Raw genomic sequence first — 15,517 nt, 5'->3', positions numbered from 1 at the left:
TAGACTGAAAGCACGGTCACTGAATATTTGACCTATGCTGACAGAATAGTAGATTAAGACCAAGTACTTCCTTATAAAAGGTTAACCTAAAATAAATCACTTATTCAGTAAGAATAAGAAATTGTTGAACCTAATAACCTAATTAATGGTTCACATGTGTTCCCTAAACTAAAGTGTTCCAATTCCAAGTGCTGCTACTCAGTGTGAACATACAGTACAGTGTGAACTTACTTGTCCCCACTGACATAGTTTGTTTAACCCTAAGAATACGTCCAGGGCAGATGGTTGTGGACATTTTTTTTTTTTTTTATAACCAGACACATCATTTTAATGCAAAGTTGAAAATAGGACACTTGAACCACCAAAATGAAATAAGAAAAAAATAATTCCCCAGGCTACATTCCATGGCTTTTTTTTTTATTTATTTTTTTATTGCAAACACCATTGACATTACAGAAAATGCAACACTACAACGACATGCACAAGAATACTACATCAGACAGACAGATGTACATTACACAAACACCTACTGTAACTTAACAAGACATCAAATGAACATGGCTTATTAACACAACATAACATTAATAACAGAAAGGCTAAGGATGATTTGCGTCCAGGATGATCACAGATATGATTATCAGGGATGAAATTGATGACCGGAATGACAAGAAGGGGGGATGGGGGGGGGGGGTGCGGATGGTAGCTCTGAGAGTGTGAATGAGGTGGTGTTGGGATGGGGGTGTGGGTGGGGGGGTAAGGGGTAGTGAGTGTGTGAGGATGTATGTGTGTAAGTGTGTGTGTGTGCATATGTGTAAGATTGGTTTGCTGTTGGGCCAGGAGGAGAGTAGCTGGAACACAGAGAGGGAGGGTTTCAGAGGAGAGGGGTTGTAATTATTATGTTAAAGATGAGTGTAATAATAAGAATAACTGACTGCCTGACTGATTCACAACCTGGGCACCCATTAACGGCCACAGTTCCACCCAGCCCCGGCAGTTATGGCGATGAGCTGATAGAGGGGAGGACCTGCATGCCACCCATCCCCCCAGGCCCCCAGCATATGCACACGTCCCCCACTACAACGACCAACCACACCTCGCCCCCAGAACTCCACCCAACACGCCACTCTTGACCTAAATATGTATGTGAATGGCTAGGTTGAGAGCTCTATCTAGTGTGTAGCATTAAAAGAAGTGGGCATGCATGGTGAATATCTGTCAGGATTTCCCCATGCACACCACACTTACCCTGTGTAAGATGTATGCCTCCTCTGTAATGTGTGCATTAAAATAAGTGAGGCATGCAGATAGACACCTGATGAGGTATCTACCTGCACTCCACCCTTACCCTAGCCTGTTTTGTAGTTTTGTTTGTGTTTTATGAATGTCACCTAACATGTAGTGCAATTAAAAGAGAGTAAGCGTGCGGTGTGCTTCCAGGACAAGGCATGTGCATGAGCGTATGAGGGGGGTGCACTACGGGGGCCCAGGGCCAATGGATAACCCACAGGACCCAACCAATGGCAAACCCACACAGCGACCCACCAGGACTGAGTCTCCCAAGCCATCCAATGGGGCCCCGGCAGAATGACAATGAGAGAGGCAGAGAGTGAAATTAGAAAAGTTATCAGATATGTAAATAACAGGGGGAGGGGAAGAAGGGGATTCTATTTATTTGCTATTAATAATAATAATAATAATAATAATAATAATAATAATAGTTCCAGCTACCATCCCCTGCCCAGTGTTCGAGGATAAGTGTATCTGTTGATGAAGTGTGTTGGTGTGGAGATGGATCTCAGGCAAAGAGGGTCAGGACTGTAGGTAGGTGATAAAGGGGTACCAAGGAGAGGTTGTAAGGATGGATGTTTTTTGATTGACTGGCTGCAGAAAGGGAGATCTGAGATTTTAATTTCTTTACAGATTGTTTGTTCTAGGTCTAACCAGGTGTTGTCTGAGGGGGTGGGGTGTAGCCATTTGTAAATTAAGTGGAGCTGATTGGCCAGGGCATAGTGCTGGAAGTGTGGGGCCTCTAGTCCTCCCAGTGCTTTTGGTTTTTGGAGAGTGGTGAGTTTGATCCTTGGGGGAACTAGACAAGGGTGCCCACTCTCCCCCTCACTATTTACAATCTTCATTGAACCCCTAGCAGCTGCCATCCGTCAGAACCCCCTCATCAAAGGTGTCCAGACTCAACACAAAATCAGCCTTTATGCCGACGACATTCTTCTCTTTCTTCAAGACCCCACAACATCAGTAAAAGAAACCATCAAACTAATTGACACATTCTCTAAAATTTTTGAATACTCAATCAATTGGAATAAATTAATTACAAACAGCTGGGATGTGACGGCCAACTCTTTACCTATTCCACTCTGCAACTATATCACTTACTTAGGGATAAAAGTCTCCCCCAGGCTGTCAGACTTATTTAGCCTAAATTCCCCTCTACTCACTTCAATAGATGATGACCTTCAACGCTGGAAGAACCTCCCATTATCCATCATGGGCAGAATCTCAGTAATCAAAATGACAATACTGCCCAAAATAAACGATTTACTCTCTATGATTCCAACCCAGCCCACCCCACTCTGGTTTAAGTCTCTCGATTCATTAATCACTAAATTCTACTGGAAAGATAAGACCCCAAGGACATTTTTTATATCAATATTCTCTCCTGGTTCTGACAAAGTTGTAATGCCTTCTGTTTGTATATGCCCTGAAATGTCAACAAATGTCAACAAATGTCAAGGTCACCAAACAGCACATGCTCTGCTGCTGGGAAGGCCTGCTCTGACCAAGCAGTGTGATTCTGGACTGGACTTGGGTAAGATGTCCACTAATCATTCAAATGTTTGATTGAAATGGTTATGGTTACATATTTAGCAAACGCTTTTGTTCAAAGCGACTTACAGAGAATGAACAATATAATAGTTTAAAATGGACAGCTTTTTTAATAACAATAACATCAATTACAATATCAAATATCAATAATGAAAATAAACAAAAGCATAAATATACAAACCATAACTCTAAGAGAATTAATATGAAAAATAAATTTATGCTGGCTGAAAAAGATGCTGGGAAAACTTTCATTCTGTCTTCATATGCGATGAGATGAGAATTTTGAATATCAGACTATCAAATGCTAAATGGACATGCATGTATTTGAATATGTATGGATATCCATAGCTGCAGGGGCGTAGCAAGCGTGGGGGAAGTGGGTGTTATAACGTACCCACTTTTGCTGGAACACAGTTCTATCCCCCACACTTTTTGTCAGATTAAAACGAAAGTAAAATATGGAAATAAACGCTCACGTAAAGAGTTGGAACCATATGTGTAATAAGGGCGGTCTCTGATAACGCGCACACACAGAGACACACAAATAGGTCTGTTGATTTGATTGAACGGTCATCCAGCTAATCACATCAAGATAGCGTCAGTGAAGAACCAGAGCCGCTCTGATCAAATTCTAAGGGCCCTATCATGACATTCTAAAGCGCATCGTCACTCGTCAAAAGTTTATTCAAATTTAGTAGGATGTCCAGTTCACATTGGGAGGGGTTTCGTTATCAAACGTGGAGCGCATGGCGCAACAAGGTGTTCCTAGGTTTTTTAATCAGTCATATGGGTGTTTTTCGGGCGTAACATCATTTATACCAATGATAATGACATCTGTCATTCCCTTTAACGGTGCAAAGCGCGATATGTCAAATAAATTCATTGGTATTTTGCCATTTAACCTTGAAGGAGGCTGCTTGCGTATAGAATAGTCATTCCTAAACCATGCTTTACTAAAACCTAGCATAGCCTTCACGCATTTGCACTCATCTATTATTTGAACTCATTGGCAAAGTGAAACTAACTTCACCAAGGTGTCAGTCAACAACAAGAGTTATATGCAGTTACTTTCACTATTGACTGACAATGGGTTACCATCAAAAACATAGGCTGGAAAAAGCAACACATACCCTAATATTGCTCAAATGACTGAATAAAACAACATTTATCCTGCAGAGGAGTTTATAGCTTATATCTCGTGACAGTGCGTCTTCAGCTGTGCTCCATACATGTCTCTCGCCTCTCCCCTAATCACTTTTAACTGTCATTACCAATTTGCAAATGATGGTGAATAACTACTCATCATGAACAGTACAGTATTTCGTAATATCTTTATTCTAATTATGTTTCCCATTGTAATCGTGCAATTTGTAATGTTTTGCATGGACGTGCGCTGGTGTGCACTCATGAATGATAGAAGGATGGTGCGTGCACGTGCCAATATGACTGTTGACAATGCACTCTTAAAATAACATATAAACAACTCATAGACTTCTGACCAGGTGTACAATAGCGATTTTTAGACAATGCGCCAGGCCCCTCCCTAGGTTGTTAATTGCCACACCCCTGGGCGCATTATTTAAAAAATAAACGTGCAAAATACCGAATTAAACTTTGCGTGGGTGGAAAACGAGTTTTACGCAATGCGCCAGTGTGCAAAATAGAGCCCTAAGTGTGCGTCTTTCAAGGCTGTGCTGCTGCTTGGCCTTGGGTCTGTATTATAACGTCTGCAGTGATCAGATTTGAGGTAGAATTGAAATGATAATTGTTACCACATTATGCTAAACCAAACTCTCGCACCAAGGCACTTGTTGTTTCTGCAGAAAGGCCCTTGGCTACTACTCTCAGAGCATTATGCTTTCTCTGCAGCTTTTCTCAAACTATGGGCCCCCTCAACAATTAGCCTACTGCACGTAGCCACGAAACTAAGTTATGCACGGTGCTTCACACGTCTGATCATTTGCAGCAAGTTTGAATGGTATGGAACCGCGGACTGAAAGAAAAATAAACTAGGCTAAAAGTTTCCCCAATCAGAAATAGCCTACTTATTAATTTGGTCTCATCAACTATATAGACATAGGCCAGTCAGCACACATACGTCTCCAAGACACTTGGAAAAAACAGCTTCATTACATCGCGTTCCATTTAGAACGTCTTATTTGATTTTACAAACGGCGGCGTCAAGACACATTTGAGTTCTACATCTGAGAACTAAGATTTCCAGCATGTAAAACTCAAATAGAACGCTTATGAGCGCTCATGCAATGTGTGCGTCCCTGCAGCAAGTGAAAGGTAACGTGGGCTAGAAGCAACAATAGTTTAAACAATAACATGGCTTCCTGTAACTATCACTGGAAACAGCATAGAAACTGCTAATCATAATCTTTAAATTGACATTAATTAAGCTGCATGCAACACAATTTATTTATATTCCCTTTACATATGTTTGGGTAGACTTCAAACGTTTTTGAATTTGAGCTTACAGTTCTGTCACTATTCTGTGTCCTTTACATTTATTTAATAGGTATTAGTGATAACTCGAAATTAGGCTGTTGTCTGTTAGGCAATTTATTGTAGCCTGCTAACCTATGCACAAAACATAGTTTCTGAATTGATTTCTTCATTTATAACATGAAATGAATAAAAAAAACAGGTAGATAATGTAGGCCTACGTGTCACATGAGCCACACAGATGAGGTAGAGTAGAGTAGAGTAGAGTGAGTGAGTGAGTGAGTGAGTGAGAGAGGTAGAGTAGAGTAGAGAGGTAGAGTAGAGTAGAGTAGAGAGGTAGAGTAGAGTAGAGAGGTAGAGTAGAGTAGAGTAGAGCTTAGATCGGGCCCAAAAAATCAAGCCCGACCCTACCCGAGCCCGTGCACATTGTGCCCGAGCCCGACCCGGCCCGACACATTAACTGTAATTATGAGCCCGAGCCCGATTTAAACCCGACATTTTTTAAATACGTTGGCCATTATAACTGACGTTCTCAACTACAATTCCGAGCTGTTTGAGCTACAGAAATCAGTTTAGAATTATATTAATGAATAATGCAATAATGAAGAATGTAGGCTAAACTATCTTTGTTTATTCAGAATGGAATGGATTGCAAATAAATCAGAATGAAGAAACGTAAGGCACTTACAACATAAAAAAAGTATGTCCCTGCAGCAAAACTCAAGGCATTTCTCTGTGAGGGCTTGCCTCGCTCTCAGGTGTATGCTTGGAGAAGTGACAAAAGAGGACATTGAAGGCTGGCTATCATTATTTCTGCCATGGCAAGCCTGCTTCATGTTCATCTTAAACAAGTATTTTTGCTGTCATAGGTGAACATCGTGCGCACTTAATGCACGCAACAAAGCATACCTGACAAATGCATAGCCTACCTCCGACTTTTCTCCAAACTTGCTCGGAGTTATTTCTCCTGTTTTCATTTTTTTTCTTTACATCTTCAAGCTTCACGTTGCACTTAAACTACACAATACAGCACAGCAGGCCCGGTGTGATGCGTGCGAGTGGAGAAGCTGCGCATGATACGTGTTGCGCAGATGACATTACAAATGACATTTTGTAACTCTGAGCCTAACTTGTATAACTTTGTATACACTTGTTACTTAGGCCTACTTTGTTAAATATATAATATTTCTGAGTCTGACTATGGCATAGCTTTAGCTCCCTACCCAAGTAGGCTAATGATTTAAAAAAAAAATGCTTGATCAAGGACCCGGCCCGGCCCGAGGATAGTGGCTGGAAATATCGGCCCGACCCGGCCCGCGGCTCGGGCAGAGAATCTAAACTCTAGAGTAGAGAGGTAGAGTAGAGTAGAGAGGTAGAGTAGAGTAGAGTAGAGAGGTAGAGTAGAGTAGAGAGGTAGAGTAGAGTAGAGTAGAGTGAGTGACTAAAAGAAAAAGCACGACGAGCATTTTATGTAATAAAAAGACATTTTCATCAAATAGATATACCAATTAAAATCTGGTCCAAAATATTTGACACAGTCATTTTGCCAATTGCACTTTATGGAAGTGAAATATGGGGTCCACTCAGTAAGCACGACTACTCTAGATGGGACAAACACCCAATAGAAGCCCTGCATGCTGAATTCTGTAGAAATTTGTTACATATCCAAAGAAAAGTACCCACAAATGCAAGCAGGGCAGAATTAGGCCGATTTCCACTATTGATTAATATCCAAAAACGATCACTAAAATTCTGGATTCATCTAAAATTAAGCCCTCAAAATTCACTACATTTTAAAGCACTTAAATCCCAAGAGCTCAGCCCTAAGCCCAGTCCCCTATGTCAGTTGGTCTCGGATTTAACTAACCCAATAACCCCTAACCCACAAATTGTCCAGACCAGCACTGCTTCCCAACAACCAATCAGAATCAACCAAATTAACAAGAACAACAAGAATTCTTATTTGGAACACTGGAAGAAAGAAACAAAATTACAACACAAACTAGAATGTTACATTGGCATACGAAAAGACTATCAATTGGCAGAGTATCTCCACACTGTCAGAGATACGAAGCAGAGACAGATCCTCACCAAGTACAGGCTGAGTGACCACAGTCTAGCCATAGAGAAAGGCAGGCACAAGAAACCATGGCTGCCCAAAGAGCAAAGGACATGTGGTCACTGTATGACAGGGGAGGTAGAGTCAGAGGTGCACTTTCTGCTACACTGTGACAAATATCGGTCCCAAAGAGACAAATATTTCACCATTTTGAACAACATCATTCCCAACTTCACAAAACTGGAGGAACTGAAAAGACTTGCTGTAGTTTTGGGTGAGGACACCAGCACATGCATACTGGCAGCCAGTTATGTGTCCTCACTCCATAACCTGAGAGAAGGCATTACTTAAGATAACCACCCCACTACCTCCACCCTTCAACATAACACTGCTCCCCAGCCCCAGTCTGTTACACCATGTCTCCTGTTTGTTTTTGTTTTGTCCTGTCTTGGTTTTCCTATGCACGTGTACAGACAATGGTCTTGTATGGTTGTGACGTGCTGTGTGTGTGTGTGTGTGTGTGTGTGTATATGTGTGTGTGTGTGTGTGTGATGAAGTGTAACAATGTTTGTAATGTTAGTACATGTTTATATCATTTTGTATTTGTATTTTCTTTAACTATTATTATTCCTGTGAACGCTTTGGCAATGCATCATATGGTTTGTCGTGCCAACAAAGCATATTTGAATTTGAGTGAGTGAGTGAGAGAGGTAGAGAGGTAGAGTAGAGTAGAGAGGTAGAGTAGAGAGGTAGAGTAGAGTAGAGAGGTAGAGTAGAGTGAGTGAGTGAGAGAGGTAGAGTAGAGAGGTATAGAGTAGAGAGGTAGAGTAGAGTAGAGTAGAGAGGTAAAGTAGAGAGGTAGAGTAGAGTAGAAAGGTAGAGTAGAGTAGAGTAGAGAGGTAGAGTAGAGAGGTAGAGTAGAGTAGAGAGGTAGAGTAGAGAGGTCTGTAGAGTAGAGAGGTAGAGTAGAGAGGTAGAGTAGAGTAGAGTGAGTGAGTGAGAGAGGTAGAGTAGAGTAGAGTGAGTGAGTGAGTGAGGTAGAGTAGAGAGGTAGAGTAGAGTAGAGAGGTAGAGTAGAGTAGAGTGGGTGAGTGAGTGAGGTAGAGTAGAGAGGTAGAGTAGAGTAGAAAGGTAGAGTAGAGTAGAGTAGAGTAGAGTAGAGTAGAGTAGAGTAGAGTAGAGTAAGTGAGTGAGTGACGCCACTCTTGACCTAAATATGTATGTGAATGGCTAGGTTGAGAGCTCTATCTAGTGTGTAGCATTAAAAGAAGTGGGCATGCATGGTGAATATCTGTCAGGATTTCCCCATGCACACCACACTTACCCTGTGTAAGATGTATGCCTCCTCTGTAATGTGTGCATTAAAATAAGTGAGGCATGCAGATAGACACCTGATGAGGTATCTACCTGCACCCCACCCTTACCCTAGCCTGTTTTGTAGTTTTGTTTGTGTTTTATGAATGTCACCTAATATGTAGTGCAATTAAAAAAGATTAAGCGTGCTGTGTGCTTCCAGGACAAGGCATGTGCATGAGCATATGAGGGGGGTGCACAACGGGGGCCCAGGGCCAATGGATAACCCACAGGACCCAACCAATGCCAAACCCACACAGCGACCCACCAGGACCGAGTCTCCCAAGCCATCCAATGGGGCCCCGGCAGAATGACAATGAGAGAGGCAGAGAGAGTGAAATTAGAAAAGTTAGAGTAGAGTAGAGAGGTAGAGTAGAGAGGTAGAGTAGAGTAGAGAGGTAGAGTAGAGAGGTAGAGTAGAGTGAGTGAGTGAGTGAGTGAGTGAGTGAGTGAGAGAGGTAGAGTAGAGAGGTAGAGTAGAGTAGAGAGGTAGAGTAGAGAGGTAGAGTAGAAAGGTAGAGTAGAGTAGAGTGAGTGAGTGAGTGAGAGAGAGGTAGAGTAGAGAGGTAGAGTAGAGTAGAGTAGAGAGGTAGAGTAGAGAGGTAGAGTAGAGTAGAGTAGAGTAGAGTAGAGTAGAGTGAGTAAGTGAGTGAGTGAGAGAGGTAGAGTAGAGTACACACACACACACACACACACACACACACACACACACACACACACACACACACACACACACACACACAGCACGTCACAACCATACAAGACCATTGTCTGTACACGTGCATAGGAAAACCAAGACAGGACAAAACAAAAACAAACAGGAGACATGGTGTAACAGACTGGGGCTGGGGAGCAGTGTTATGTTGAAGGGTGGAGGTAGTGGGGTGGTTATCTTAAGTAATGCCTTCTCTCAGGTTATGGAGTGAGGACACATAACTGGCTGCCAGTATGCATGTGCTGGTGTCCTCACCCAAAACTACAGCAAGTTTTTTTCTTTTCCTCCAGTTTTGTGAAGTTGGGAATGATGTTGATCAAAATGGTGAAATATTTGTCTCTTTGGGACCGATATTTGTCACAGTGTAGCAGAAAGTGCACCTCTGACTCTACCTCCCCTGTCATACAGTGACCACATGTCCTTTGCTCTTTGGACAGCCATGACTTCTTGTGCCTGCCTTTCTCTATGGCTAGACTGTGGTAACTCAGCCTGTACTTGGTGAGGATCTGTCTCTGCTTTGTATCTCTGACAGTGTGGAGACAGTGTTGTAATTTTGTTTCACCAGGACCGAGTCTCCCAAGCCATCCAATGGGGCCCCGGCAGAATGACAATGAGAGAGGCAGAGAGAGTGAAATTAGAAAAGTTAGAGTAGAGTAGAGAGGTAGAGTAGAGAGGTAGAGTAGAGTAGAGTGGTAGAGTAGAGTAGAGAGGTAGAGTAGAGTGAGTGAGTGAGAGAGGTAGAGTAGTGTAGAGAGGTAGAGTAGAGTACAGTGAGTGAGTGAGTGAGTGAGGTAGAGTAGAGTAGAGTAGAGAGGTAGAGTAGAGAGGTAGAGTAGAGTAGAGAAGTAGAGTAGAGTAGAGTGAGTGAGAGAGGTAGAGTAGAGTAGAGAGGTAGAGTAGAGTAGAGTAGAGAGGTAGAGTAGAGTAGAGTAGAGTAGAGTGGTAGAGTAGAGTAGAGTGAGTGAGTGAGAGAGAGGTAGAGTAGAATAGAGTGGTAGAGTAGAGTAAAGTAGAGAGGTAGAGTAGAGTAGAGAGTAGAGTGAGTGAGAGAGGTAGAGTAGAGAGGTAGAGTAGAGAGGTAGAGTAGAGTAGAGTGAGAGAGGTAGAGTAGAGTAGAGAGGTAGAGTAGAGTAGAGTAGAGTGGTAGAGTAGAGTAGAGTGAGTGAGTGAGAGAGAGGTAGAGTAGAATAGAGTGGTAGAGTAGAGTAGAGTAGAGAGGTAGAGTAGAGAGTTAGAGTAGAGAGGTAGAGTAGAGTAGAGTAGAGAGGTAGAGTAGAGAGGTAGAGTGAGTGAGTGAGTGAGTGAGTGAGAGGTAGAGTAGAGTAGAGTAGAGCGGTAGAGTAGAGTAGAGAGGTAGAGAGGTAGAGTAGAGAGGTAGAGTGAGTGAGAGAGAGAGGGTTGTAGAGGAGATAGAGATAGAGAGAAAGAGATAGAGAGATAGATAGATAGATAATTTATTGATCCCCAGGGGAAATTCAAGAAATTCAAAAGCAACCTGCCCAGCTGCCAGACCCAAAGTAACTTGGCTAAAGCTGTGGAAGAGACATTTAGTTAACAATAAATGGCAAAGTAGTTGGGCTGGGGAATGCCTGTGACTGCTACAGTATCCATTTTAAAACAGGATGACACAGTATCTCTGCCTGGCTGTCCCTGCCACATCAAAAAATGATCTGGAGGTTAGCTAATTAAGTCCCAAAGGATGAACAGCAGACCTGGAATTAGAACAGTGCACTCTGAGCAGGTGCTTTTGATGAAACAAAATAAATAAATAAATAAATGAATGAATAAGTAACAGTGTACGAATAAATACCCCAGTTGCACAAGTTGCAGTTTAGAAGATGGAAGTTTTCAAATGGAAAAGGTTTTCTGTTTATTTTCTATGGCAAACTGTTTGGGAGCCTAGCTAAATCAACCTTTACCTCCAAAGCTCAGTTTGCTGTTGTATTAAAGTTTGTAAATGAATTACACTGGATTCTGAATGCTGGAGTCTGGGTTATTTTCCATGGTACTGTTCAGGGTCCACCAAACAGTGGGGAGTAGCTCAGTTGATGAAGTCCAAAAGAATTTTGTTTTGAAATTCACAAGAATGGCAGGGCTCCAATACATCAACATTAATTACAGACAAATCTAAATCACCTCAAATTTAACCAATTTGGCCTTCTGCATTTTCATCTGCACCTATTACGCCACATCACATATGGCATGTAGTGTCAGAATTGAGGGCCTCCCATAATAACCTCAAGTGTTACATCCTCTGTGCTGGTTTACACCTAATATCTGCAACTTATTCACCCACATTACAATGATACTTGCTGTATGCAAATGCATCAGAAATCAGTGCAACAATATTTGTATGCACTGGACATGGACTCTGTTATTCATCTCACCTATGGCTCCTATCAGTGTGCAGCTTTGAGGAAAGTCCCTGTATTCACGAGTGCCCCAGAGGCTGTTGGATCCTCTTTTGCGTGTTGACGATAACAATTACCGTTTTCTTTTCAAATATCATAATTATCACGGTTGATTACTGCGGTGTGGAAACCGTGTGTTTAATCCTTGCCAGCTTCATCCGAGCCTGCTTTTGACATACAGTAGACCTGGTACAATGAAACAAAATTGGTACCCTACGGATTCTGTTGTCTAATTCAGGGGTTCCCAAACTTTTCAACCCGCGACCCCCAAAATAACCGTGCCAGAGACTGGCGACCCCCACTATCCCTGGATGTGACTCAAAAAATAAAATAAAATGTGCGCACCGGCCATACGCACTAGGCTTATCCAAACACGGGCTTAACGACAACACAAAAGAACAGAGCAGCCTGTTATGATTTTACATAATTATAGAACTTTACTATATGATAAAAGCAGAATACCTTAGTCAAAAAATAATATCCATGAGTGCACATTATTGCTGTCATGTGCAAACTTAACTTTGAAACATTACTTTAATTTCTATTTTAAAGCAACACCAAGCACTTTTCCTGTCGCACGCACGCTTGTTTATCCAGCACTGGCTTTGGAAATAACGATGTCTACAGACAAGGTAGAGTACGTTGCATGATTTTATGAAAGTATAATGTATTGCGACATCAGAAGCAGGTCAAATTTGTAGTTTCTTATGTCTCATTCCATCGAACTACAGATCCGCTAGCCGATCTGGCAAACTTGCATAGTGCGGTTATAGCCGATAGAGGGTCGCGAAGAGAATGCATAAGTGCCGTTCACCCTGCTACGAGTTGATGATTTTGGAAACAATATTTTAATGTACAAAAAATTCTTTGGTGTTGCTGTAACAGAAGAATATCTCAGTCAGGGTAATATCCACAAACTGTTGTAAACATATGTACATTGTTGCTGCGCAAATTTACATTTTGGCAACTAGGCCTACGTTTCAGCGTTAATCTCATCTAATGAGATTGATGCGCGCTATGCGCAGAACACAGTCCATTCTTGGTTTAATTGTGGAGAGACGGCCACACGGAGATCATCCTCCACATTTAGACGCGATCTGTATTTGTTTTTAATATATGTCAGTGCAAAGAACGGCGTCAGTACGTCCATCGCGGCCTTGGATAGCTGTGGATATTCCCTCTCGACTGAAATCCAGAACTCAGCAAGCGTCTTGGAATTAAAATCTATCTTTAAAGTGCGGTCACATGAAAGCTCAACCAGTGCGTCCTCCATGCCGGCTGACAGATGACTTGCGGTGGTTACAGTGAATGGTGATCTTATCCAGTTATAATTTTTCAGAATTTTATTTTTTCCAAATTTATTTGATTTATGGAAATCATTTCGCGACCCACCCCTCGCCGTCCCGCGACCCCCACTTTGGGAACCCCTGGTCTAATTGATGGTTTTAACTATGATTCGGATTTGGCTACACCTGACTTTAAAAGGCAGAACATTTTCACCGCAAAATGTGCACTGTACCCTGCGTCTTTTTATCTTTGCGCCCACATTAAATCCATTCCACTCACGTTATCAATAGAATACAGTAGCCTAAAGTTTTATTTCGAACGCTTACTTTGATCTCACTCATTGGATCCAAATAACAGAAATAGCAAACTCCAAGTTATGGTAGGGTAAGTTCAGCTATAAGCACATAGTCAATTAAACACGACCAAGAAAAAAGTGAAAGGGACACTTTTTGAAACTATTTCAGCTTGTGTAGGCCTATCAGTGCTTTCTGAACATATTGAACACACCGTGGTAATACCGAAAACCGTGATAATTTTGGTCACTATAACCGTGAGGTTAAATGTTCATACCGTTACATCCCTAGTTGTGTGCTTGTAATCTGAGATTATTAAAGTAATGTGCACAAATTGGTTACCACTCGAATGTGGAACCACCCAGAAGCTTTGCTTCGATCTTCGGTGATCTGCACATGTAAGGCCAAATTTATTAAAATGTAATTTTTAATAAGGCAACAACCATTGTTTCAAAGTGCCCGACAGCCCGTCTACAGCAAGAGTAACCTGCATTGCTTAGACAAGCATGTTTCCCGCTCTGGAGTCACAACCTTAGACATGGGAGGTGGGCCCGCTAGCAAGGAGGCTGAAACCCATGGGTGCTAGTGTCTGGTGTCTGGTCTGATGGGTGCTAGTGGTCTGATTTCTTAAGGTGTGGGGAATCAGGTTTACTCACTGTGCTCGCTGGCTACCCTTACACTATAGGGTCATCTCACATGGGTGCGTCCTATTAGTGGGTAAATAGGATGCACCTCCATATACTAAATATACTGGGTAATGCATCATGAGCAGGGCACAAAAGTAAAATAGTTCAGATGATTGCTGCAAGCAGGTCAGACAGACAGACAGCAGCTGCATCTTGCAGTGGGGTCTACAGTAGGAGGAGAAGAGGAGAGCAGAGCAGAGCAAGTGAGAGAAGTGAGTGAACAGAGCTAGGTATAGTAGGTTACCTTACATGCCTTTGCTGGATGTAAGTGTTGATGTTTGAGGTTATGATGAGGAGCAATGCTATCACAGTCATCAGCGTTGGCTGACAATGATTCTGTTATATGGGAGAGAGCAGACACAGGTTAGTCAACAGAGCACATTTTAGTCATACACAAGCTGATTTTCTCAATGTATGAAATGAAAGAGATACTGTAGCTTGTCCATGCAGAGGTGAATGTGACAGGGGTGACACTGACAGGGGTCACTGTGTTCTAAAAGTATACACCCATGAAAAAGTGAGCTTGCATCAGATGAGTACAGAACTTCCTCATAATAAACATCAGCACTCTGTATAAAATAGACAATGATTTTTATGTTTATTCTTCTGTCTTCTGCATCACATCCTCTTTGTCCTCTACACCACCATCTTTCCTTTGTCTTCCATCCCGTGGTGAGTGCACTCTTTGTTTTGTTCAGCACATTTGTTGTTCCTCCACGACCACTTCCTCTGTTAATCTCCCAGCCTCTCATCTTTCCCTGCTGCCCACGACTACTCATCACAGAGGGCTGGTGGGCTGCTACAGCTGGAGGCTGCTAAGCCTCTCTAGTGACCTTATTACAGAGGGAGTGGGAACAGGTAGCAAAGCAGACATGCAGACCTTTACTGTATACTGTAATGACCTCCTGGGGGACCAGGCATATCCCAGAGCTTCAGATCCCTGAGGAAAACCATGGATGAGACAGGGCACGAGGACCAAGTTCTTCTTCAACAGACATGAGGTCTGGTACAACTATGTTCAAAAAGCAACTTAATGTAAGTCTGAATACTATGACAAAGCAGGAGCCACTGCCATGAAACATTAGGAAACGTTTTACTATTATTGTTATTATTATTATCAAGTTATATCACTGCTTGGTTGAATTTCCTATTGTGAGGCACTCTTTAGAACATCAATTAACTGTGAGATATTTGCAAAACTCAGTGAGAACAAATATATGGACAACTGAAGTGAATTAAAAAATAAAACAGAATATTTGGCCATTTAGTCTAAAGGATATGAGCCAGCTGGTAGTTTGCACTCCAATCCAGCTGTCATCAACTTCAGTGTAACACTTAAATATATATTTCTATAGATTTTTAATGAACAAACAAGAGGAAATTACGTGGTTGCGATGTCGAGTATCAACACAATGCAAGTGTGG

This window comes from Alosa pseudoharengus, unplaced genomic scaffold (genome assembly GCF_046254945.1).
Source record: "Alosa pseudoharengus isolate Yale_2024_CS ecotype anadromous, Long Island Sound unplaced genomic scaffold, YU_APseudo_1.1 YU_APseudo_1.1_scf_21, whole genome shotgun sequence".
Taxonomy (NCBI): Eukaryota; Metazoa; Chordata; class Actinopteri; order Clupeiformes; family Clupeidae; genus Alosa; species Alosa pseudoharengus.
The sequence above is the reverse complement of the archived record's forward strand: the minus strand, read 5'-3'. Positions refer to the sequence as shown.